Source organism: Narcine bancroftii, chromosome 12, assembly GCF_036971445.1.
Source record: "Narcine bancroftii isolate sNarBan1 chromosome 12, sNarBan1.hap1, whole genome shotgun sequence".
Lineage (NCBI taxonomy): Eukaryota > Metazoa > Chordata > Chondrichthyes > Torpediniformes > Narcinidae > Narcine > Narcine bancroftii.
In genome coordinates, this window is record NC_091480.1 from 80112750 (window position 1) to 80138494 (window position 25745).

At 45.9% G+C, this 25745-nt stretch overlaps 1 protein-coding gene and 1 long non-coding RNA gene across 4 annotated transcripts in view; both read left to right on the forward strand.

Annotated features, from left to right (window-relative positions):
* skap1 (src kinase associated phosphoprotein 1) overlaps positions 1–25745 on the forward strand; it is a 316700-nt gene that overhangs the window by 222400 nt on the left and 68555 nt on the right. The gene's annotated exons all lie outside the window — the stretch shown is intronic.
* LOC138747154 (uncharacterized) lies at positions 19844–20816 on the forward strand. Its single transcript, XR_011347340.1, has 3 exons — positions 19844–19926; positions 20200–20310; positions 20744–20816. It is a non-coding gene; the product is annotated as an uncharacterized lncRNA (long non-coding RNA).

Genomic DNA, 25745 nt, shown 5'->3' on the forward strand with positions numbered 1-25745 from the left:
TTCCTCCATGTGCTTCGGTTTCCTCCCACCCTCCAAATCGTATGAAGTTGAAGGTTTATTTGGGTGTAATTGGGTGGCATGGGTTTAAATGGCTAGAATTGGCTTCTACTTGATAAGATTTAAACCCCAAACCTGCCTTCGTTCACCATTAATTTTCCTGGCATCCCTCATTTCCCAGTGGGATGTCTTTCCAAGGCCCCATTTGCTCTGGTAAGTGATGATGAGATCCCACAGGTTACATTGATACATTACACCCTGCCCCACCAACCAACATCAACAAAACTGAATAACAGGGTATTGCTGCTTGTGGGATCTTGCTGTGTGCAAATTAACAACGAGCAGAAAATGTTTCACGGCGTCCCACTGGCCTGTCCTGAGCAGTGACAGGTACGAAGTTAATGGTTAGCCTTGTTTGTTCTCCACCTCCACATTCACCCACATTCCTAAAAGGGAGCATAGTATTTCTGAGGGTCCAGCTTTCTGTCCATGAGCAAGGACCGACTTGGCTCAGAATGACCTGTGCATCTTTACCCAACTGGCTGTCAGCTGCAGGATGGAACTTCAGTTGAAAGAGTCTTATACCTTGACCCTTCCCTACATTAGTTGCTCTGTGGTTGCTCCACTTACCTTTGGCAATCTTAGCCTTGAGATCTGGGAGCTCCTTGCCTTAAACCCTTCACCTTCCCATTCTACAATGTTCTTTGAAACCTCACACTTTGGCCCTGGTTTAACACCAGTTCCTTAATGCTCCTTTGGACTGTTGCTTTGTTAAATGTACCACATGAAGGCTGCAGAGGCTGGAATCTCGAGCAGACAAAGAACTGCCGGAGGAACTCAAGAGATCAGATAGCTCCATGGGTAGAAATGAGCAGTCAACGTCTCTGTCTGGGTCCTTTGGAGGCTGTCTGAGTTCCTCCTGCATTTCTTTGTACATGGATTGTTGTTGTTGAATCGTACGCCAATCCTGGTGCCTGTGTTACAAACACTGAACCAGAAACATTGGCAAGTTGAAAGAAATAACTTTGCCCAGGAAGGAAAAGCAGAATTTGTAGCCTTCATGGGCCCCATCACTTCTTCCTGTGATTGGTTTAGGCCCTTTTCTTTTCCAAATCTACAATCGGATTGGCTGCCCATTGCAGTTCTGGGAAGGGATGGCTACAGAGCCTCCAGTCTTGGCCATCAGGGCCTGGGAGAGGAGCCATTCCCAGAACGTGTCCATCAGCACCTGGTTGACGGCTTGTCTTGTTGGTGGTACCAAGGGGGCATGACACTCACTGAGCTGTTCCCCCACCACACCCAAGCTTTGAACGTACGTTCCACAGTGTTGTGAGCTCATCGATGGCTCCATGTGAGATCCCAACAGACTCCAAGATAAGCTTTCAAGGAAGGGAAGAAGCTCAAGTGCCCAAGTTTAGAGAGGAATCTCCAGAGCTCAGGGGCCAGGCAGCTGTCTGTGGCAGAGCAATGAGAATTGGGCATGGCAGAGGTTCGAATCCTACCGGCATGGAGATATGCAGGATCAGCCCAGGGGAGAGGGATCGGAAATTGAAGAGGAAGGCTTGAAAACAACTCTAAAGCAATATGCAAGGATTGTTCAGACAGGCCCTTTGGATGCTGGGAGAGTGCCCAACAATTGGCTGCTTCGAATCGAGGTGCAGTGGAATCCAAACTGTGCTGCGATGTATTCAAGCTAATCTGCGTCAGAGAAAGTTAAAGGAGGACTCAGGGATGGCATGGACTCTCAGAGGCTGCTTCCTGCACTCCCACTCCCTACATAAACATGTAATCAAATTTCAAGCCTTTTTATTTTCATCTTAAAAAATATTATTTTTTTTCAAACCACAAGTCTTGCTTTCATTAATGACTTTTGGTGGAGAGTGTTTTGCTGTATTCCATAGTGGAACAATAAAATGTCACAGGTAATAAAGTTTCCAATTTTCCCATCAGAAGTACATAAAATCTTAAAATTAAAAAAGTGAATACAAATTGACATTTATGCCTCAATGCTCAAAGCAACATCAGGTGTCTTTATAGACTGAGAAACTTAATGGATTGCTAAATCAGAAATGTTTGTTGTAATTTGCATTCCTATGGGTACCATAACAACACTGAAAGTACTATATTTGCATATTCACTCCTTTTTATCTGTGGCTCCTCATTGCCAGTAATTAGCTGGCATTTGCTGGCAATTCTTTTCTGATCTGCCTGATAATAAATTTTTATGCACAGCTAGTCAACCAATGCAAATTTGGAAATGCGCCTTTTAGCAAGGGATGTGCTGCTGCTAACTTGCCCTGGGGTTGGACGCCAGTGTGTCGTGCGTTTGCTCCAAGCCACAAAGCCGCCCAGATCGATTTAGAGACCGCATTCCAAGCTCGAGGCAGGTACTGGACCCGGGGTCAGGTTTCCACTCTGGGTTGGAATTGGTGATCTTGACCAGGAATTGTGTCGGATCACCGATTCTGCTACCTGCCCGATTGCAAATATAAAAGTGCCCACCGACAATCGGGAAGTGAAAGGGAGCTCAAGGAAAAACTTCATCCCTGCCTCTGCTTAAAGACAGTTTCTTCCCTGCAGCTGTCAGGCTCCTGAATGAACCCCACAGTAGAGCTCTCATGCTTGTACTCATACTGTCTTGTACTCATACTGTCTTGTACTCATTGATCTTTCTCTCTCTGTGACTCCGTGCTCTGTATTTGTGCTCTTGTTCTTCTACTTCAAGATTGTTTTATTGCCTTGCAATAAAGCAGGTCTAATATTACACAAAATTTGCCTGTAAGGCAGACAAAGATTCGCCATCGGCAGAAATTGCCCAGCGCCCCTTACAGCCCAAGAAAGAGAAGCAAAAGAGAGTCCCTTCAGAGATGCTGAGAGTCTGTGGATTCGCTTCCAGCGCTCCCGCAGCCTCTGTAGACTTCAGTCCCAACCGTGCATCCAGTATGAATGTTAGAGTTGACCTGTTAGACTGCTCACAGTACTAGGTATGATGTGACAAATAAACTACTTCAGGTGATAATCCTGATGATATCTTGGAAAAAGGGAGAGTCCCAGAGTCTCCACTCTGATTACCCCTGCCAGACACTCAGCAAATGTTATTTGAAGTGTATCTGAATTTTCACTTTGCCCTAAAATCTAATTGCAGGAGGAACTCAACAAGTTCACGTTTGAACAACAATGGCAGTGATCGCTTACAGGTCATTTTGCTTCACTGTGGTTTGAATGAGCCAAATCAAAAAGTATCTCAAGCCCCTTTTATACTGCAAACCCATGGTATTCCCATAAACATGACCCATCTTAGGAAGCTGGCTTGCGTGTTCACACAGAACCGAAGAAAGCTGGCTCCATGAGTCAAATATACTTCACTACCTTAGTGGATGGATCGAAGTCGGGTAAGTCTAAACCCCACCCCCCCATCCCAATTCACCTTACGATTCTTTCACACAGCTTTCAAGCTCTGTGTAAAAGGGGTTTCACTTGCTCAACCCAAGCTATTGGACAAGCCGTCTGATGGTTGGGAAAGAGTGGAGGATTCGGGGAGGTGTCATTGAAGTGGGGTGGGTCAGCAGAATGTCCTTGTTTTCAAAATCTCACTGGGGCTGTGGCTAAGGGCCAGCTTGTGGGCAGGGCTTATCGACGCAAAATAGCGCCTATGGCAGGGGTGGCCAATGCATCAAAATAAACGGCCACAAGGAAGTCTCATGAGAGCGGGCCTTGGTGGCCACCATGTTGTATTTGCGTTGTATAAGTTTAGAGCGAATGAGGACCAGCAAGGGTGACCAGGTGGGGGTGGAAGCAGTGGTGCTGACAGGTGGAGTGGCTGAGGTGGTGCTGGTGGGGAAGGGTGGGAATGGCAGGACTGACAGGGGGTGGTGCTAGCTCAGTGGCACCCACCTTCAAGTGGCACCCCCCTTCAAGTGGTGCCCAGGCCACGTGCCATGCCTGCCAAACCTTAGATGTGCCCCTGCTTGTGGGAGAAACTAAAGACGGCAGCTCCAGACTTTCTTGTTTAAAATGAAGGATGGGTCCTGGAGTAACTCCTGAGGAATCTAGGTGGATGGACATGGGAAGCCAAAGGAGGGCATTCCTTGCCACACAGGGTGTTGTAAATGTGCCCAGAGTGGCGCGCCCAACCATCAAGCGGTGGGACAAGGGTGCTGCATCAACCATGCAGAGGGTGGCAGCCTGCCTAGGAACAGAGAACACAGTTCAGCACAGGGACAGACCCTTCTGCCAACATGTCTTCCCTGAAAAGGATGCCCAAGTAGATCTCTGCCTTCTGCACGTGATCCATTGCCAGTTCCGGATTTAGACATAAGCTAAACAAGCTGCAGTTTAGGGCCTCACAATGCACAGGAGCCTCAAAAATATATTAATGTATGTTAAAACTATTTTTAAAATTACATTTAATTATTGTTTCCAGGCTACATAATATATTATGATCTATGTTAGAGATCAAACCCACCAAATGATAAATGTGTAATCAGTAAATGCACTCGTTTGAAAATAATTTGTATTTTAATTTTTTAACAAGGGACTTCCAGGCTTTATGTAGCTTAGGGCCTCACCAAGTCCAAATCCGCCACTATCCATTCCCTGCATGTGTCTACCTAGAAGCCTCTTAATCACTACTATTGCATTTGCTTCCACCACTGCTCCTGGCTGCCTGTTCCTAGCACCCACCACTCTCTGTGTAAAAAGAAACTTGCCCCGCACTTTTCCTTTCAACAGTCCCACCATCACCTTAAATGCATGCCCTCGAGTATGTGACATTTTTACCTGGGAAGGTGGCGGGGTCAGTGATAATCCACTCAGTTCTGCTGTTTGAAGTTCCAGTTGTGAATTGCAAAGTTATTGAGTTGATTCACTGGCCGTGTGATGTGGTGGTAAAGTTGACAAAAACCTGGGCTCAACAGCTGCCATCCGAATAATGCCCCCACGCTGAGGAAGCAGCTGGGCAATGGGAAACTTCCTGCAGGTACGGTGCGGATTTGGAGGCAGTTTGAGGATGGTCTGCTTGATGAGCTCAATCTCTTCGTATTCCACACCAGGGACACATAAAAAATGCACAATTTGTTTTTATTCTCAAACGCAATAATTTTCTCCGCCAGCTTTCAGCACCACTCCTTTACTCTGAACTCCACGAAATCCTTTCTCTGCTTGTACCTCTTCTCTCCGGCCCTCCCTGACAGCTCGTCCCTCCTGTGATTAAAAACATGATGGCGGTGGGTGCTGGAACCTGAGCTGCAGGGACTCAGGTCAGTCTGGATAAAGGGCCCTGACTTGAAATGTTAATCATCCATGTCTCTCCACGGATACTGCCTGATCCAACGCTTATCAAATTGAATTGTTTATTGTCACACATACTGTGAAAACTTTGTGTGCTATCCAGGCAAGTCAAACCATACTTAAGGACAACAGGTTGTGCAAAACAAAACGAACATGCCTCCCCCTGTCCCTCCCTTCCACTATTTTCTTCAGGTACCTGCCTACATTTTGCTCATACCTTTATGATGGGCTTAGGCCCAAAACTTTGGTTCTGTATCTTTATCTTTGCTATATAAAGTACACTGTTTGACCTGCTGAGTTTCTCCAGCATTGTGTTGTGTAGCAATTAATCAAAGAGTGTGCACTGTCATGTGACCAGGACAAAATGCAAAATATAGAGAAAATGCAGCTAAACAATGCAGGGGCATCTTTTTTTTTAACCAATGAGAGGTCCATAGTCTGATAACAGCAAGACCACAACTGTCCTTAAATCTGGAGATTTGTCTTTCCAGGATCATGTATGAATGGAGGGGGTGGGAAAGAGAGGGGGGCAGAAGAGAGTTTGAGCAGAGCGTGATGGGTCTTTTAACATAGTGGCAGCTTTCCCGAGGCAGCGGGAGGGGAGACGATGTCAATGGAAGAAACCTGAGCTCTTCCATGAATGGTCGCCCAACTTAGTTCTCCCCAGTGGAAGTTCTGGCCCCATCACATCCTTTCGAGCACCAGCCTATGCCTAGTTATAAATGCCTGTCCTGAAAAAACTTTTTTTACCTTTTTTGAAAACGCTGGTCAGCGCCTGTGGTTGACCAGTCATGAACTCGCGACTAGTAACGACAATAAGCAATTGTTTTGAAGTAACTACCTGAGCTAAAACCGATGCCCCTGATAGACCTTTAAGCTGACCCTTCTCCATCTCTCCTCTAAACTTGGCACGGAATAAAGCAGTAGAGCTACGAAGAACAACACAGCCACCAAGTCTGACCACCTTGTGGGCAGTCTGTCCGCTGAGTCTATTCTCAGCACAGCTGCATATCTTGTATGAAATACTTTGGACTATGGAACATCCTCAACTTCCTGGGGCAAGATATCATAAGAACATGAGAAGTAGGAGCAAGAGATTCACCTCCTCCCCCCCCCCCCCCCCCCACAACCCTGGGAAAAGCAGTTCCTCCTCATCTCCATCCAAAAGCTACCCCTAGTTCTAATCTCCCCCACCTAAGGTAACAACTAACCTACCTCTATTTGCCCCCAGCTCCATGCAGTCAACCCCAGCACCACTCTACAACATCTGTGAGAGTGATATTGTAAGTGTGCCGCACATCTGCGTTACCACCCCATCCACATTTGGGGAGCGATTGACTTGAACTCCTTGATCTCTCTCTTTCCACATCAATGCTCTTCATAGCCCTGTATGAACTGTATACTTCCACTTTCATTTTATCTTTGTACTTGTCTGGATTAAATCTCATCTACCATTTCTCTTCCCATATCTGTAACACATTGATATCCTGCTAATATTAAGCAGAAACCATGAGGCACATCTTCCGTTGCCGATTGCAGCTCCACACACACAATAGGATCGTGCAGCATATAGCAACTACTGTGAGTCCACAAGATATCGGAGCAAAATTGGGCCATTCAGCCTATCATGTCTCTCTGCTGTTCAAATCACCGCTGATGTATATTTTCTTTGAACCCCATTCTCCTGTCTTTCTTCCCATAATCTTTGACACCCTTTCTAATCAAGAACCTATCAACTTCTGCTTTAAATCTACCCAGTGAAGGCCTCCACAGCAATGAATTCCACAGACTCACAACTTTCTGGCTGAAGAAACTTCTCACCTCTATTCTAAAAGGAAGCCCTTTTATTCTGAGGCTGTGCCCTCTGGTCTTTGACTCTCCCAATATTGGAATCATCTTCTCATCCAGCCCTTTCAATATCTGGAATGTTTCGATGAGATCCCCTCTCATCCTTCCAAACTCCAGTGAGCATAGGCCCAGAGCCTTCAGTCATGCATCATTACATTAACCCTCTCATGCCCAAGATCATTCTTGTAAACCTCCTCTGGACCCTCTCCAATGCCAGCACACCCTTCCATAGATTCGGGGCCCAAAGCTGCTCGCAATACTCCAATTGTAGTCTGACCAATAGCTTGTAAAGCTTCAGGATTACATCTTTGTCTTAATATTCTGGTCCTCTCAAAATAAATGTTAACATTGCATTTGCCTTCCTTACCACTGACTCAACCTGTAAGTTAACCTTTAGGGAATCCTGCACTAGGACTCCCTAGTTGCTTTGGACCTCTGCTTTCTGAATTCTCTCTCTATTTAGAAAATAGACTACTTCTTTATTCCTTCTACCAAAGTGCATGACCATACTCGTCTTTACCCTGTATTCCATCTGCCGCAGTTAGCGGGACTGGGGTTCGAATCCTGTGCTTCTGTAAGGAGTTTGTACATTCTCCCTGGGTCTGCAGGTGTTTCCTCAGGGTGCTTCGGTTTCCTCCCATCATGCAAAACGTACCGGAAGGGTTGTAGGTCAATTGGGTGTAATTGGGTGGTGCAGGCTTGTGGGCCAAAAAGGCCTGTTACTGCACTGTATGACTGAATTTGAATTCTCCCAACTTGTCTAAGCCCCCCTGCAGATTCTTTCTCAACACTAACCACCCCTCCACCTACCGTTGTATCATCCATAAACCTGGCCACAAAACTATCAATTCCATCATCTAAATAATTTACATAAAATGTGAAAAGTAATGGCCCCAACACTGGTCCTTGTGGAAAACCATTAATCACATCAGCCAGCCAGAACAGAACCCCTTATTTCCACCCTTTGCTTTCTGCCAGTCAGCCAGTCTTCCATCCACACCAGTACCTTTCCTGTAAAATCATGGCCTCCTATCTTGTTTAGCAGCCTTGTGTGTGGCATCTTGTCAAAGACCTTCTGAAAATCCATGTGAACATCATCTGCTGACTCTTGTCTATCCATCCTGCTCCTTACTTCCTCAAAGAACTCGAAGAGATTTATCAGACAACACTTCTGTGAAGGAAACCATGCTGATCGGCCTATTTTAACTTGTGCTCTGAAGCCTCATCCTTAATAATTGGCAACCATTGAAGTTAGGCTAACCAGCCTGTAATTTCCTCTCTTTGCCTCGCTCCCTTGGAATGACATTCGGTAGAGACTCTCTCTTCCTCTCCCTCACCATCCTCTGCACACTCTGAAGAATCTTCCAATTCTGTCCACTATCTGAAGCCAAGTTTCCGCTGCAGTTTTCCACTTGTGCTTTCCTGAGATGCATTTCCATTTCTTCCTGGGGAAATGACCAGGCCCAACCCCTGGTTTGAGTTGTTTTGAAAGCAGGAAAGCAAGTGATTCTTCATCAAGGGAAAAAGTTCCACTGGTGATGTGGGTGGGGGGGCGTTGTATTCAACCATTGCTTGAGGCATTTGGCCATTACAAATTGCCATGTAAAATGGGGTTAACTGGGAAATTTGTCGGGTTAACATCCCAATTATGCGGCAATTATTCCTGTCGGAATCCAACCGGGTCCCTGACATACCTCAGAGGTCGTCAGGGAACCCAGTTAAACTTACCTAGGTCGTGTCCACAAGCGATTTGAACAGGAAAATGGCTGACCCGCCGATTCCAGTGACATCAGCGCTTGCATGCATGCATCACCAGGCAGCCGGCATCCGAACATCCGGCAGTACTTCCGGTGACGTATCACTGCCGGGGATGGGATCCCTCTTAAGCCACCGGGTTGGCGATTTAATGGGTCGATTCCCCTGCGATTTAAAAGGTGCTTTCAGCACCTTTGCCCCAGTAATCGCACCTGGGTCCCAGGAGGGTGGCCCAGGTGCTGCAGTTTAAAAGGAGGTATTGTTTCTTCAACACCCTACAGAATGCTAAAGGGTACTGAGATATTCCTTCTAAATATTTGCCATTCCTGCATTAGCTGATCTGAGTAGAGATGGGATATTCTGAGCCTGGAAAGGAAATGTCTGATGAGATCTTTTGCTGTTTGCAGGATAATGGGAGGGTAAATGTGGAACAGTATTTTGAATTTAGACTGCTGAAGAGAGACAGGGAGAAAGCTTTCAGAGTGGTAAGTGCACCCTGCAGACAACCAGGGTTCACTCCTGTCATCTTCTTCTGTGGTAGTTCAGGGGTTCTGAAACTGAACGAATAAACCTGAGGTCTGAATCAGTGATCCAGAGATACGAGTTCAAATCCCACCAGGGCAGCTTTGGAATTTAAATTCAGCTCCTTAAATAGATTTGGGAAATTAGTATGAGTAACGGTGACCATGATCTAAAGATTGCTATATAAACCCATCTGGTTCACTAATGTCCTTGAGGGAAACATTTACCATCCTTATATGATCTGACCTATACGTGACTTGTATGTATCATAGATGATGCACTGAAAAATGGGGCCATTCAGCTCACCCCAACTCTGCCAGCTGATTCCAAATTCTCACTCTTGACCTGCAGCCCTTCAGGTCCAGGGGTCACCAGGTAAATATTCTGAGGGGTTGAGCCTGGCAGGGAGTGGGGTCCAAGTCTACCCCCCCCCCCCCAACTCAGTGAGTGAAATCATTATTTTCAACACCCTTCTAATCGTTCTGCGTTCATTTAAATAGCCTGCTGTAAATTGCCCCTGGTGAGTGGTGAAATCCGGGGGGAGTTGATGAGAATGTGAGAACTAGGAATAGTGCAGGATTAGGGTCAATGGTTGGTTCGTGGCTGGGGCGGATTCAGTGGGCTGAAAGGCTTGTTTCCGTGCTGCGTCTCTCTTTAATCTCTGGTGTGGCTCTGCAAGGAGAGTGCTCTGCAAGGGGTGGGCAATGCCCGCTGGATAATGAGGAGAGAGAGCAGAGAGTGGGAACCAGCTGAATACCTGCCCTGCTCCCCGTTGCAGTCCATCATGCAGGAGGCAAGCCAACACAGGCGTCACATTCACAGGCGTTAGATTCAAAGTCTTCCCAACCAATCACATTTGCCTAAATAATCTGACTGATTCACTGCTAAAATTTAAATGGCCCATCTGCCATGTGGAACTTGAACTTGAGTCTGAAACCTCTGCATTCTGGGTCCATGTCCACAATGCTACCATCCCCCAGGTTCATTCACAGTCATACACACATTTAGAAACACATGCATGCACACACCGACACACACACACACACACACACACACACATCCATCACAAGCATTCTCACATGTGGCCATCCACATACGTGCACTGTTCACACAACTGCGTGTTTTTCCACATGTGGTGCTTTGGTGTAGATGTGCACACATTCGCTTGCTCATGGATACATTCACATATTCATGTAGTATACACACAAGGGCCTTCACATCGTACTATTCCCACGTGTAGCTTTCTCACACCTGTGCACATCCTCAGACACAACTCCCATGCATGCAAACATTTCCACGTCTGCATGGTTTCCACCCTGCTCACAACCTCTTCTCACTGCTCCCTTCGGGCAGAGGGTACAGAACCCTGAAGTCCAGCACTTCCAGGTTCAAGACCAGCTTCTTTCCAACAGCTCTCAGGCTCTTGAACCTCCCTGTAGTACCTTAACCTTAACCGTAAACTACTCCAGGCCCACTAAAATATCTGTCTGCATTTTGAAACGTAGCCTTCTTTTACTTCTGAGAACTGCAACTGTGAATATTTATTTATCTTTCATTTTCTATTTATTATCTTTTTCTGCCTTGGCATATGTTGGTAGGTATGGAATTGCAGTTGAATCTTACCTGTTCGGCTCAACAAGCAAGGATTTTGTGCCGTACACATATGTAAAGGACAATAAACTCTCATTACTGATTACATTACACAGTCTGCACTCTGCAACCCCCCCCCCCCCCCCCCACCCCGAAGCTGAGTGTAGTGCCTGTGAGGGGGTTTGTCTTGTGTTAATCTTGTTCAGGAAGAGGAATGGAGAGTGGAGCTTTCAGGGCTGCCACAGTTGGAAGTTTCCCTGGATTCCCAGGGGGAATTGTGCTACATTTGGGAGACGTGTTTCTTCACCAGCACAGCAAATCTAAGCCCAGTGTTCCTGCCAGGGCACATTCATCATCAAAAGAAGGTAGTAATGTTCTGCTGGTGTATTATATCCACTTAATTAACATTATTATTGTTCTGGATGAAGTGCTTAGCCTTTGAATAACAGAGGATGGTGTGGTTCTCCTGCAGGAGGCTGCCTGCAAATAGTTACACAGAGACGTAATCTAAGATGGTATGAAGTGGCTGCAAAATGATGCTGGAGACTGGTTTGCCTCAATGTCTATAAATCTAGGTCAGTATTATAGACTATTACTGTATTCCCCAGAGAGATTGTCAGTAAAAGAGAAAATTAAGCCCTTCTGGGACTTGTGATATATACAGCTGATGAGAAACTGCTGAACAGTGATCAAGGCTACAAACATGCTGGTTAAATTCTTTTGTGATAACATAAAGGCTTCCACTGATGTGACCCATGTTTTTTTTAAGTGTTTAGTTACAACCATCAGCACAAAGTGAAGGCCTCCCAAAATATCTGACCTTAAATCTGCCTCAGGTTTTGGTGAGGAAGGGCTCCAGTAAAGGGATTTGTTGAGTTTGTACTTTCACCGATAAAGTTACAAGTGCTTGACACACTCTTAAATAAAACCACTCCTCTTAACCCAATAAACTGGCAGGCAAAGGAATTCAAGGGATCTGAACATATGTTGGTTCGCATAAGGCCTACCAAGGGTGCCTCCTGGAGTTATTACCAAAATAAAATGTAGGTGAAGTCATGGGAGGAAGAAAGAGGGCAGACGCCCAAAGTTTGATCAGAGAAGGAGGTTTGCAGAAGAGTCTGAATGAAAAAAAATGAGGGGGAGAGGCCGAGGGGTCGAAGGATGGAGATTCAGCACGGTGATCTCAATGTCTAAAGGTAAAGTCAAAGAGTAAAGTAGACATCTCTAGAATTGAGTTAAATTGTTTATTATCAGTGATAAAGTTGTGTGCACTCCAGACAAGTCAGCCTCCACATGAATCAGCATGTGGTGCAAGAATATAAATATCACATTACAATATAAGTGCAGAGTACAGTGTTAAAGAGAAAAGTACAGTTGAACAGTGAAACCAATCATTTAATACTAACAGAAGTTCCATTGAAGAATCTGATAATGGGGGAAGAAACTCTCCTTGAACCTGGACTTGTGTGTTTTCAAACTTGTATTATCCTCCCCGGGAAGCAAAGGAACCTACAAACAAGCCCGTAGACAAAGAACTGATGAGTGTCACCAATGGATGGTGACAAAGAGGGATAGTGACCGATGGACGGTGACACCTACGGATGGGGTCACTGAGGGACAGTGATACTGATGGACAGTGACTCCGCAGGTCAAGATCATGGATGGACGGGGTTACGGATGGACGGTGACACCAAGGGACGGGGTTACCGGTGGATGGGATCACGGATGGACAAGGTCATGGATGGACGGTGACACCGAAGGATGGGTGACTCTGATGGACGGGGTCACCGATGGACAGTGACAATGAGGGTCAGTGACCGATGGACGGGGTCACCGATGGACGGTGTTAGTTACAGTCTCGTGTGCTGGATCAGATCAGCACTTACAAGCTTAGGAACTTCAGCACAATTTAAAATTAAGTTGCCAACTTAGATTTCAATCGAACTCTGGGCAGATCAAGGTATTGATCATTGAAGTGAGAAGCCATATTGGCAGTAGGTCAGTTAACTTTTGTGTTACAAAGACAATTTGCTCGCTCTCTCTCTCTCTCTCTCTCTCTCTCTCTCAAGATTTTTATTTCTTCATATTTATTTTAAAGTCTTTCGCTAGAAGTGATGAATCTGTGGAAGTAATAGAACATAGAACATAACAGTACACTACAGGCTCTTCAGCCCACGATCTTGTGCCTACTCAACAAACTAAACCTTCCCTACCTCACACTATCACCCTCTATTTTAATTGCATCCATGTGCCAGTCTGAGTCTTTTAAATGCCCCTATTGTACCAGCCTCCACCACCACCCCTGGCAATGCATTCCAGGCACCCACCACTCTCTGAGTAAAAAAAATCATACCCCTGACATTTCCCCTAAATTTTCTACCCCTCACCCTGTACAGTACATTGTCACAGACAGCTGTGGAGGCCTTCAACGAGCATTTTCAAGCACAGGTTGATAGGTTCATGATTATTAAGAATATAAAGACTTACGAGAAGAATGGGGTCATGAGGATGAATACATCAGCCATGATTTGAATAGCAGAATGAAACTGATGGGCTGAATGGCATATTTCTGCTCCTGTCTTCTGGCTTTCAGGTGACCACTCAACGTGGGGATAATTAGCAATGGCATCTCATGTGAAGCAATAAAAAAGCCATTATTGAAATGATAATTCTCCATCAATCAATACTGGTCTTTTGTTTGATCGTGGCTCCTGGATCGTCGTTAACGATGTTAACAAACATTAGTGCTGACTCTTTTCTCTTTTCCCATTATTGCCCATTAATTGCTGTTGGACGCGAGACAGAGCATTAGGCATGGAGTCCCTGTGATCTCAACGGACACCAACCCGTGCTCCGCATCTTGATTTCCTTTCTTTGGATTAATGAAGGTGAAGAGTTGGGTTTCTGTCAACCATTTATCCACACGGAACATCCCAAATCATTTCACTGCAGCTGGGTACAACCGGAAGTGTGAACGCAGTTGCACTATGGCAAAGCAAGGCTGTCACACGCCTTGATTGCAACTTCTTTATCATCCTGCAACATTCCCCCATCATCCTGGCAACATTCCCCCATCACCCTGGCCAACATTCCCCCATCATCCTGCGCAATATTCCCCCATCATCCTGCCCAACATTCCCCCATTACCCTGGCCAACATTCTCTCATCATCCTGGCAACATTCCCCCATCACCCATGCTGACATTCTCCCATTATCTTGGCCAATATTCCCCCATCATCCTGTCAACAGTCCCCCATCATCCTGGGAATATTCCCCCATTATCCCACAACATTCACTCAATGTCCTGTCCAACACAGAACATGTAACAGAATCAGGCTCTTTGGGCCATCATGACCCTGCTACCCACAATGCCAGTGTAAAGTCCTCCCATCTGCCTGGCCGAGGTCCATATCCCTCCATCTTTGCCTGTTCACATGTCTGTCAAAATATCTCTCAAACATTGTGATCGTATATTCTTCCCTCTCTTCCCCAGACACCTATCACTGTAAAAAATCTTTTCTTTAAACTTTCCCACTCTGAGAAGAAGACTGACTACCTCGCTGATCTACACTGCCCTGGTGTACCAGTCAACATTCTGCCCAATCTTCCACCCAACATTCATCCCTTGACTAAAACACTTTATCTGGGCCATTCATCTCCCCACTGACTGGACACCACACCACCCATCACAGCCCTCTGCTCTAATCTTCCATCAGTTATGCAGATCACTCAACTCCAGTCTTCTCATGCCTGCTCACACAGTTTGCCCAGGTCGCTGGTACCTGCACACTCCCCACTCAGACACAAATCTCATCGCCATCACCTACCCCAAAGATCTGGAGAGTTGCAATATGTTCTTGCAGCTCAGTCGATATCCCAATATGGAACCAGGGGTGGGTGAGACCTCTCTTCCCCATCTCTTACCCCGACTGGCCCAAATTCATGGTAGTGCTCATACTGCAAGCACCAGTCTCCAATCAGAATTCCTTCCAGCTTCTGATTTAGTGAGAGGAGAACCAAAGGGCAGGAGGGTAGGGATTGGGGTCACATGAATGGACATACTACCCATGCTGGTGAGACAAGATAGATTTGACAGTATAGAAACAGGCCAAACACCCAAACATCCATGCATGTGTTTATAATAATGATAAAACCAGGAACCCAGGCAGACACCCCTGTCCAGGAGGAAGCATTCAACCCCAAGATAGATGGAGGACCTGGTAATGAGGAGGAAATGAGAGGCTGCAGGGAGACTGAGATAGATTAGGAGAACGGGCAAAGAAGTGGCAAATAAAATACAATGTTGGAAAGTGTACGGTCATGCACTTTGGTAGAAGGAATAAAATGACAAACTATTATTTAGATGGGGAGAAAATGTAAAATTCAGAGATGCAAAGGGACTTGGGAGACCTCGTGCAGGATATCCTAAAGGTTAACCTTTAGGTTGAGTCAGTGGTAAAGAAGGTGAATGCAATGCTGGCATTCATTTCTAGAGGAATAGGATATAAGAGCAGGGAGGTGATGTTGAGGCTTTACAAGGCACTGGTGAGGCCTCACCTGGAGTACGGGGAACAGTTTTAGGCTCCTTATTTAAGAAAGGGTTAAGCAAAGATTGACAAGAATTATTCCTGAAATGAAGGGATTAGCACAAGAGGAACATTTGACGGCTCTTGGACTGTGCTCTTTGGAGTTCAGAAGAATGAGGAGGGTCACGTAGAAGCACTTCGAATGTTGAAAGGCTTGTACAGAGTAGATATGGCAAAGTTGCTTCCCATGGTCAGGGAGTCAAGGACAAGAGACCACAATTTCAGGATCAAAGGGCACCCATTTAAAACAGAATTGAGGAGAGATTTCTTTAGCGAGAGAGGGGTGAAGCTCTGGAATTTGCTACCACTAGCAGTTGTGGAGACCGGGTCATTGGGTCTATTAAAGGTAGATTTATATGTACCTGAATAGTCAGGGTATCAAAGGTTATGAGGGGAGTGGGACTGAGAAGGAAAGTAGATTAACTCACAGTGGTATGGCGGAGTGGACTCGATGGGCCAAATAGCCTACTTATGCTCCTATATCTTATGGTATTTCCACCAGCTCAGATAGCACCAACATCAAGAAATGTTTCATCGCAGAGACTGTTAAGCCATCAGCTCTGACCAGGTAAGGGACATATCCTGTCAGTGGGACGGAGACATCCAGGTTATGCTTACATCCTGGTGTATCTATGCTTTAAATTGTTGTTCATGTCATGGATTCCAATCACCATGAACGTAATTATGTTCAAACAACTAGAGATTTAGCTTGGTCATATGAAGTGCAAGTGGGGTCCACTGATGCAGAGATGTTGAAAAATAATAATTTTATGGAGAATTATAATGTTGCCATTAAATGAAAAACAAAAAAATCTCTCAGGGAATAAGATATTCAAGGGAGAGGGACCATTTAGTATGGTGACGTTCCCAGCTATGCTTTGGCTGATCGGTGAAATTCCGGGACTCTGCAGTATTGGGAAAATGTTGACCTTTGACTCATTAAGTATGTTGGGATGGAGAGAAGAAATGTATTTGAGGTGGTGGTGAATCTTTGAAAACCTCTCATCCAGGAGGGTTGTGCAGGATCAGACGATGAGTAGATTCAAGGCAGATATCGATAGTTTTTTTTTGGTGTTCAGACGATCGGAGGCAACAGGGTTACTACAGGGAAGTGGTGCTGAGGTCCGAGGTTGGCCACGTTTTACTGAATGACAGAGTTAGCGTGGGGGCAGAATGGCCTTCTCCTGCTATTCCTTCCATTCTCCCAGATCCCTAATTATGAAAAAGCTTGAACAGGAATCAGTTATTGAGTTCCACAGCAGAGAATCAGGTCCTTTGGCAAACTCACCACATTGACCCATCTGTCTACCTGAGCTAGTGCCCACGTTGGCCTGTACTTGACCCTGTCCCTCTGAACCTTTCCTCCCCCATGCATCTGTCTAAACTGTCCCCACCTCTATTACTTCCTCCGGCAGATCATTCCAAAAACCCACCACCTTCTGTGTGAACTAGTAGTTCCCCTGGCTCACATTTAATCTTTCCCTTCTCACCTTAAACCAGTGCCCTTTAGTTTTAGATTCCCTGATTTGAAATGAAGACCATTCACCTCATCTTTGTCAAAATACCTTTCATTGTCACATGATAATACATTAAAAATGTAATGTACATGACACACTTCAACTTTTGTTCCACCACTGTTTGATAAACTCTGTCAGATCCCTCAGCCTTCTGGCAGTGAGAATACTGAACGTCCAAAGGAGCTGCTCACACTAACCATCCGAGACTCTCATATTCATGAAACAATGCTTATTTATTCATTTGTATAGATGAATATTTGTTCTGCCTGTGTATTGTTTGTTTCTGTGTGTGTGTGTGTGTGTGTGTCTGCGCATTTTGTACTGAGGACCGGAGAACGCTGTTTCATCAGGCTGTATTTGTACAATCAGATGACAATAAACTTGACTTAACTCCTGAGCTCCAGGCAATAAAGGTCCCAGCCTGTCCAGTCTCTCCTTCTAACTCCAGCTGTTCAGCCCCAGAACCATGCTTCCGAAAAATGGTGCAAATGGCGGCGGTGCCAGAGCTGCTGTAACAGCGGTGCTGCAGACCCACGGAGAGCAGGGAATGGACCCACAGTGCTCCCACAGGGTCCAACCACCCAGTCTGACCCTATAAGTGGAGCTGACAGTGGTTTTATTTTAAAATACTGCAACCACGGGGTCTGCGCCCAAGATGACGGCCCCTATGATTGGGACAATGCATTGCAGACTGGTGCAGGGCACCAGAAAACAAGGAGACCACACCCCTCCCCCCAAATTTGAGAAGGAGAAGCAGAGGTGGATACCCACGGGATGGTAGCCACAGGGGGAGAACCAGTGAGGGGCTCTGAGGCTGCAGAACACAGAGACAACGGGCTGTTGGTGACTCGAAGCGAGGAGCACATGCAGACTGTGGACTGCTGGAGAGTGGCTCAAGATTGACTGAAGGTATTGGGATGCGAGAGGGTGCCGAGGGCACTGATCATGCCGGAGGTTCGGATCTGGAGCTCAAGCTGTTGATAGTTTGGACTGGACTCTGTGGGGCTGCAGGAGCACTGGGGTGAATCCATGGACACTCCATGACTCTGGGGGGGACTCTCTTTTGCTTCTCTTTCTCTGACTGTAAGAGGCGCTTCAGGTAATTTCTGCCGATGGCAAGTCTGCCTTATAGCAGATGAAAACAAATTTCGTGTAATACTTGCACTGTCTTTATAACATGACAATAAATTGAATCTGGAATCTTTCTTGTTTCTTTCTGCTTATTGGCATCCTCCCCATGGCTGGGTGACCTGAACTGCATGCCATACTCCAGGTGTGGTCTCACCAACGTCTTGGACTGCAAGCATGCTAGAACAAAGCCAGGGCAATAAAGTTGTCATGGCGGTGAGCACAATACCGTTACAGTGCAGCAACCGGGATTCAAATCCGCCGCTGTCTGGAAGGAGTTTGTATGTTATCCCCATGACCGCATGGGTTTCCTCTGGGTGCTCTGATTTCCTCCCACATTCGGATGACGTATGGGGTTAGTGGGTTAATTGATCAGATGGGCAGCGTTGGCCCATGGGCTGGAAGGGCTTGTTAGCATACTGTATCTCTAAAAGACACACTTGTCTATCTCAACTCTTAGTTGTTCATTCAATGAAGTGAAAGAGCATCAGCCACTGAAACATCACAACTCCCAATGTTTCCTTTTATCAAGATCCATCAGAACCTTTTCTGCTGAAAAAGTAGCTTCTGGGATCCATTCACAATCACAATCTCAGAGTGACATCCATTCAGAATTCAGCCTCGGACGCAGGGAGCCTTCCCAGATGTTGGAACCCACTCATGTTTCCTTCTCTGCAAGCAAGAAGTTTCCACCCAGCCTCGCGCTCCTCTGATGTGGCTTCCCACTCAAGCAGAGGGTGGCTGTGCCTGGGCTTGGAGTTCTAGGCCTCTCCCCCTCTTTCCTGCTGGAATGATCCTTCAAGCTTCCCTCTTTGTCCAAGAGCTTGGTCACTTCCAGTTGTTCCATTTGGGTCTCAGAGTAAAATTCTTGCTTGATGATGTTGCTCTGAAGTACAGTTCATGTTCTTACACTGAGGAAGTTGGAGAGTAATTGAGTGTTACAATTAACCTACGAACCCCGTACATCTTCTGAACATGGGAGGAAACCAGAGCACCCGATGGAAACCCAAACAGACACAGAGACAACACGAAAACTCCTTAAGATAGTGGCGGATTTGAACCCGAGTCCTGGCATTGTAATAGTGTTGTGTTAACCGCCATGATAACTGTATCACGCGGGCTTGGTCTAGCATGCTGCTGGAAGCAGGCCCTTTGGCCCAACTTGTCTGTGCCTGTCAAGTTAACCTCATGACCTTGTCCCCTTTGCTTGTATTTGGCCCTACTGCCTCTAAACCTCTACAATCCATGTATCTATCTTTTAAACAACATACTGTAATTGTACCTGCCTCCAGTCTTTAGCTCTGCAGGTTATTGGTGCCTGTGACCCAGGTTGCTTGACGCAAGAGTTACTGAGGAGGGGACAAACTGCAAGCCCAACCCAGAAAACACTTTAAGTCGATATCTCAGTCCCCGCTGCCTCTTTTAACTTTTGTCCAATCACAGAGCAGGTTCTGTCTGTTGGAAGCTGGAAGGATCTCAAGGACAACCTGGGAATATCACTTGCGGAGACAAATGAGGTGTTTGCGCTGACTCATCACTGGCAAGCACGTGGATTGCTGGAAACCCGGCACTTAGTGAGGGCTGTGGTGGTGAGATTAGCTTTCACTTACTGAGAGACGGACCCCAGAGGGTGGCTGAGTTATGGGAACACTAATGTGCTGGCACTGAGTATAGTCCCGACATGCGACCAGCAGGTACCTTTGTTGAAACCAGTGTCTTTCTTTTCATATTTATTTCCATCTCTTTGACCTATAAAAGTCACTGGCCTGTCTGTTCCCCGCTGAGCTGACTGCCTGTGCCCTTATTTTTCCTTGTGATATATATAGAAGTTGTTCTTTGGCCTTCGTTCAATGATTAGAAATGTCACCATTGAGTCGTGGCTGCATGATGCTGCAATTTGTCACCAAAATATATTCTTCATCCCAGGGAAAGGCGATTAAATTCTAAAGTCTGTCTTTTCTTTATAGTCTCAACTCTGCCATCACACTGGGACCTGTTGTACCTGCCTTTGGTGCACGTGAGAGAGTCTGCAATGTAGGTGGGAGAAAGTAGGAGGTTCTGCTGAAGGAAAATGAGCAGTGAGTACAATTAAGAAGCCAAACCAACTCATCTCTCGATTGATCTCCAAACCATGCATCAGCAATATCTGGCTGAATGCTTGACTGAATGCATGAGGTGGGAGAGGTGGTTTCCAATTCAGGGGGCGCTGGCTATAGTACTGGGTATACAAGGAGCTGTTCCCTGGGGAATGGATTCACTTAAATGGGACTGATACCAGTGTCCCAGCAAATCAATCGGGGCTGTAAATAAGGCTTTAAATGACATAGGGAAGGAGAGGGCCCTGGAAAGGAGTAGTCAAGAAAATTAAAAGAAATGGTCAAGTGCTGGTGCACGTTAAGAAAATATTGACATTTTTAAAAATAACACAGCTTGGTAGAAGGCCATTCTGAGCCATGAAACTCGTGCTGTCCAATTGCACCCAATTAATCTACCAACCCTATACGTTTTTAGAGAATGGGAGGAAACCGGAGCACCCAGAGAAAACCCACGTAACCCAGAGAGAACATGCAAACCCTTCGCAGAGGCGGCGGATTCGATCCCGGGTTGCTGGCGCTGTGATAGCGTAGCGCTACCTGTTACGCAAACCGTGTCAGAGGGGGACAGAACAAATAGCATAGAAGTCTATCTCCAGTTGGAGTTGATACAGGAGTTACAGCAGTTCTATCTGCTGGGTTCCGGGAAGGATGTCACCAAGCTGGGAAGGATGAAGAAAAGGTTCACCAGGAGGTCACCAGATGTTGAGGACTTGAGTTACAACAAGGAGACTGGATTGACAAAGGCTTTTCTCCCTGGAGTTTAGGAGAGACTTTATGGAGGCTAATAAAATTGTGAGGGGCGTGGATAAGGTGAATAATCACCATTTTTTTCTCCCAGGGTAGGGAGCCTGAAAGTAGAGGATACAAGTTTCAAGTCAAGTTTATTGTTATCTGATTGTACAAGTACAAGCCAGCAAAACAGTGTTCTCCAGTCCTCGGTGCAAAACACGCAGACACACAACCAGACATTATACACATAGGGACAAATGATACATGTGCAGGGCAAGTATTTTATCTGTAAGAATAAATAAATATTGCTTTGTACATATGAGAGTCTTGGTTAGTGTGAGCAGTTCCTTTGGTCGTTCAGCGTTCTCTCTGCACCGTGAGGTGAGAGAGGAAAGACTTGAAAGGGGCAACTCTTTCACGCAGTGGGAGGTAGGTATATGGAACGAGCTTTCAGAGGAAGTGAAAGAAGCAAGTACAATTACAACACTCAAAACCTATTTAGACAGATCCATGGATATGAAAGACTTGAAGGATATGGGCCAAACACAGGCAAATGGGTCTAGCTGAGGCAGGCACCTTGGCTGGCAAGGATGAGTTGCCCAAAGCATCTGTTTCCATGCTATATATCTCTATGAATCTAAAACTAAAGGCTCTTTATTTGAATACAGGCAACATTCATAAGAAGATATATTAATTAATGGTGCAAATAGAAATAAATGAGTACAATTTTAAAAGCCATTAATGAGATGTGGTTGCAAAGTGACGCATGTTGCAAATTAAATATTCCAGGATACTTAATTTTCAGAAGAGAGAGGTGAAATGGAAAAGGGCGGCTCTGATGATGGAGATTGGAGAAGGGCAGCAGAGTATCGGGAATTAGATCCTGTTCAGGAGGAGCTGTAAAATAGCAAGGGGCAGAAACCATTGGTGGGAGTCGTCGATAGACCGATGACAGTTGTGGAGATAAAGGGAACAGCAACAAACAAGAAATCAGAAGTGTATGAATGTTCATGGGGGACTTCAGTGTAACTTGGAGAATTAATTCATTGAGGATAATTTGATGGTTCTGGGTCTGAACTCAAGTCAAGTCAAATCACCTATATTTATCGTTCATAGCATGCTCCCACGATAAAGACAAGATGGTGTTCCTCCAGGACTACGGAACATCTTTACATAAATATCAGTTAGAATAGAAGTTAAACACATTGAAATATTAAAGTATTAAGACGTATGTGGTAAAAGTCCACGATGCACTATTTTATCCACATATGTTCTGGGAATTCAGGAGTCTGATGGCTTGGGGGGAAAAAACTGTTGCCCACTGGAGTTTAGAAGAATGAGTGGGGGGGGGGGGGAAATCTCTTGAAACCTACCAAATATTGAGCCAGATAGAGGAGTTAGTTTTTTTCAGTGAGAGAGTCCAGGATCAGAGGGTACAACCTCAGAATAAAAGGTCGTCCCTTCAGAACAGAGAAGTTTCTTCAGCCTGAGCGCAATGAAGCTGTGAAATTCTTTGCCACAGATAGCTTTGGCAGCCAAGTCATTGGGTAGATTTTAAATGGAGGATGACAGATTCTTGATTAGTGAATGTGGTCAAAGTTTATGGGAAGAAGACAGGAAAATGGAGTTGAGAGGTAGAATACATTGGCCATGATTCGATGGCAGACCAGACACGATGGATCAAATAGCCAAATTCTGCTCCTCCGTCTTATGGTTTTATAATCTTACATGGAGATAGTGCATGAAAGCAGTGCTGAGGTAAAATCTCAGCAGTGGTCTTACTGAATCTTGCAGCAGATACAAGGGGCTGAATGGCCTCCTGCTTTCTTTCCTTTTTATGATAATTCTTTGCTAAGCTCTGATTAAGCAACATCTTGATTTCCAAAGTACTTGTGATTCTCATTTATCCCCTGGCCTTCCTGACACAAATCTGGCCCCTTACCCGTCTCTGTCACCTCCCTCTCCTCCCCTTACCCAAATCCATGTCACCTCCCCTGCCCCCTTACCCAAATCCCTCTCACCTCCCCTGCCCTTTACCAAAATCCCTATTATCTCCCTTGCCTCCTTACCCAAATCCCTGTCACCTCCTCTGCCCCCTGTCACCTCCCCTGTTCCCTCACCCAAATCTCTGTCACTCCCCTGCCCCCTTACCCAAATCCCTGTCACCTCCCCTGCCCCCTTACCCAAATCCCTGTCACCTCCCCTGCCCCCTTATCCAAATCTCTGTCACCCCCCTGCCCATTTACCCAAATCCTTCTCACCTCCCCTGTCCCCTTACCCAAATCCTTCTCACCTCCCCTGCCCCCTTATCCAAATCTCTGCCACTTTCCCTATCCCTCCTGCATTGCCTGTTTTGTGCATCCCATTGTTAATTATTCCACCACTTGCAAATGTGTCTTCAGCTGCTGAGGGACTGAGTCCTGAGCAGCACGGTTGCAGGTGGCACACTTGGCGTAGCAGTTAGCACATCGTCGTTACAGCACCAGCGATGGGTACCGGAGTTTGAATCCCGTGCTGTCTGTAAGGAGTTTGTACATTCTCCCCACATCTGCATGGGTTTCCTCTGGGGGCACCAGTTACCTCTCATCTTTTGAAACATTCCAGGTTTGAGGGTTAATTGGGAGGCACAGGCTCTTGGGTCGAAAGGGCCTGTTTACTGCACTGTATGTCTAAATTTAAAAAAAATTGATTGAAAAATGTAAATTGAAATTGAAATTTTATAAAAGTTTAAATTTAAAATGTAAAATTCTAGACTCAGGATGAATCAGACAGTGGTCACCAGTTTTGAGCAAATTGTTGTAAAAGCCAGTAGGGCAGAAGAAACTGTTGGCAAGTGGAAGAGAAAACTTTTAGCAAGTACAAAGGAAAAGTTTGCAGACCAGGAGGACTCAGTGTCAGTCAGACTGTGATCATTGACCAAACTGTGATCCCATGACGTTGATGGACAATTCTGGCAGCTTGTTTGATGAGATCATTGATGAACTGATAAAGCAACCAGAGTGACCGGTTATAGATGGTGGCGGAGAAGAGCAGTGCTGTCAGGATGGGACAAATGGGGAAGTTGATGGTGTGGAGAAATGCCAAGGTTTACCGATATCGGTGCTGTGTGCTGACTGCAGAGCCTGATTTGCATCTCCACTGTTCTGAAGAGTTTAGATCCTCAGAATCTTTAACAATGCAGCGTTGTTTTCACACACATGGAAGTGGAGCAAGTGTGAACTGTGAATTAATTCCTCATCTCCATTGCACGGAGTTGACAGGCAGGAAGTTGTTCAATCATCTGTTTCAGACAGCCAACGTCCAGAAAGACGGCGCAGCTGTTAATATTCTCTGTGCCACATGACAAACACAAGAAAGGAGCAAATCTTATTGACTTGAGTAAAAGCCCCATCTGGGGCAGCAAGGCGCCTAAACTTTTCCTTCACTTTCTTTAAACGGATGTGCTCTGGTATTTGCTGTTGTCGCCCCAGGATAAAGATGCTGGCTGTTATCCCAATCTAATTTTCGACACCTTTATTAAGTCTTCTCTCCTCCTCTGTTGCTCCTCAGAGAGAAAAAAAAACCCCAAGCTTTCCTCTTAAGATGCTCTCCAAATCCAGGCATCATCTCCCCTGCCCCCTTGGCAATCCTGATAAAATCTCCTCTGCAACCTCTCTGAAGCTTCCATCCTTCCTGTAATGAGATGACCAGAACTGGATGCAATACATAAAGTGTGGTCTAACCTGAGCTTTATGGAGCTCATCATGACCCAGGAGAAGGCCAGTCAGCACATTCGGCCCATGTTGATTCCCTGGAGTGCAATCCTATTAGCCCTGCCCCCGTCTTCTGATTTCACTGTCCTCCCACACATGCCCAATGTCTCCCCTTTGATACGTTTTGCCATTAGCCTACAATTTACAGCAGCCAATTAACCTACCAGCATGTCATTGGGATGTAGGAGGAAACCATTAAAGTGATAAAAATGTTCAGTGCTCATATATCAGCTTCCTGGTGGTGTGAACAGTTCCAAGATACCAACATACTCCATCAAATCAGCTGATTACTGCATTAAAGTATTTAGCCCTCGAGATACATATCCTTGAATCATGCATAGGAAGGGAGTGTCTCATGTGGAATGCAGCAGATCAAGGTTGAGTAAGGCCAAGAGTGATAGCACTTAATTGCACTGAGCACAAATGCTTTCTCTTCGGTTACCAGGCGATCAATGACACAACCCTCCAGAGCTCTGGTCCCACCAGAATACATTGGAGTCTCGTGAACAGTTCCCAGCTAGCACCACCCACAACACATGGTGAGATGGATGGCCAGTTAATTTGTATGGGTGTGTCTTTATAGTCCACATCATGAGCATTGATCTTTCTAATTGTAGGTAACCCCCACCTCCATCTGCTTCCAGGTTTCCCTCTCTACTTACTCCTGTTCTTATTTTTCTCTCTAACTCCACACCACCCCCCGCCCCCATCCCGGCTTTGGAGTCACGCGTGATGTCTCTCTATCACCTCTTTGCCAGTGTTCCCTCTCAGCTGTCTGTGTGCGCGCGCACCTAGAGGAAGGCGAGGCGCGTGCAGTTGTGCAGGTGTGCAGGCGCCCACGGTCTGTTTTGTGCACGTGGACACAGACAGCTGAGAGGGAACACTGCGCTTAGCCCCTCCCCACCTTCTTCCCTCTTTTCTTTCCCCCTCGCTATC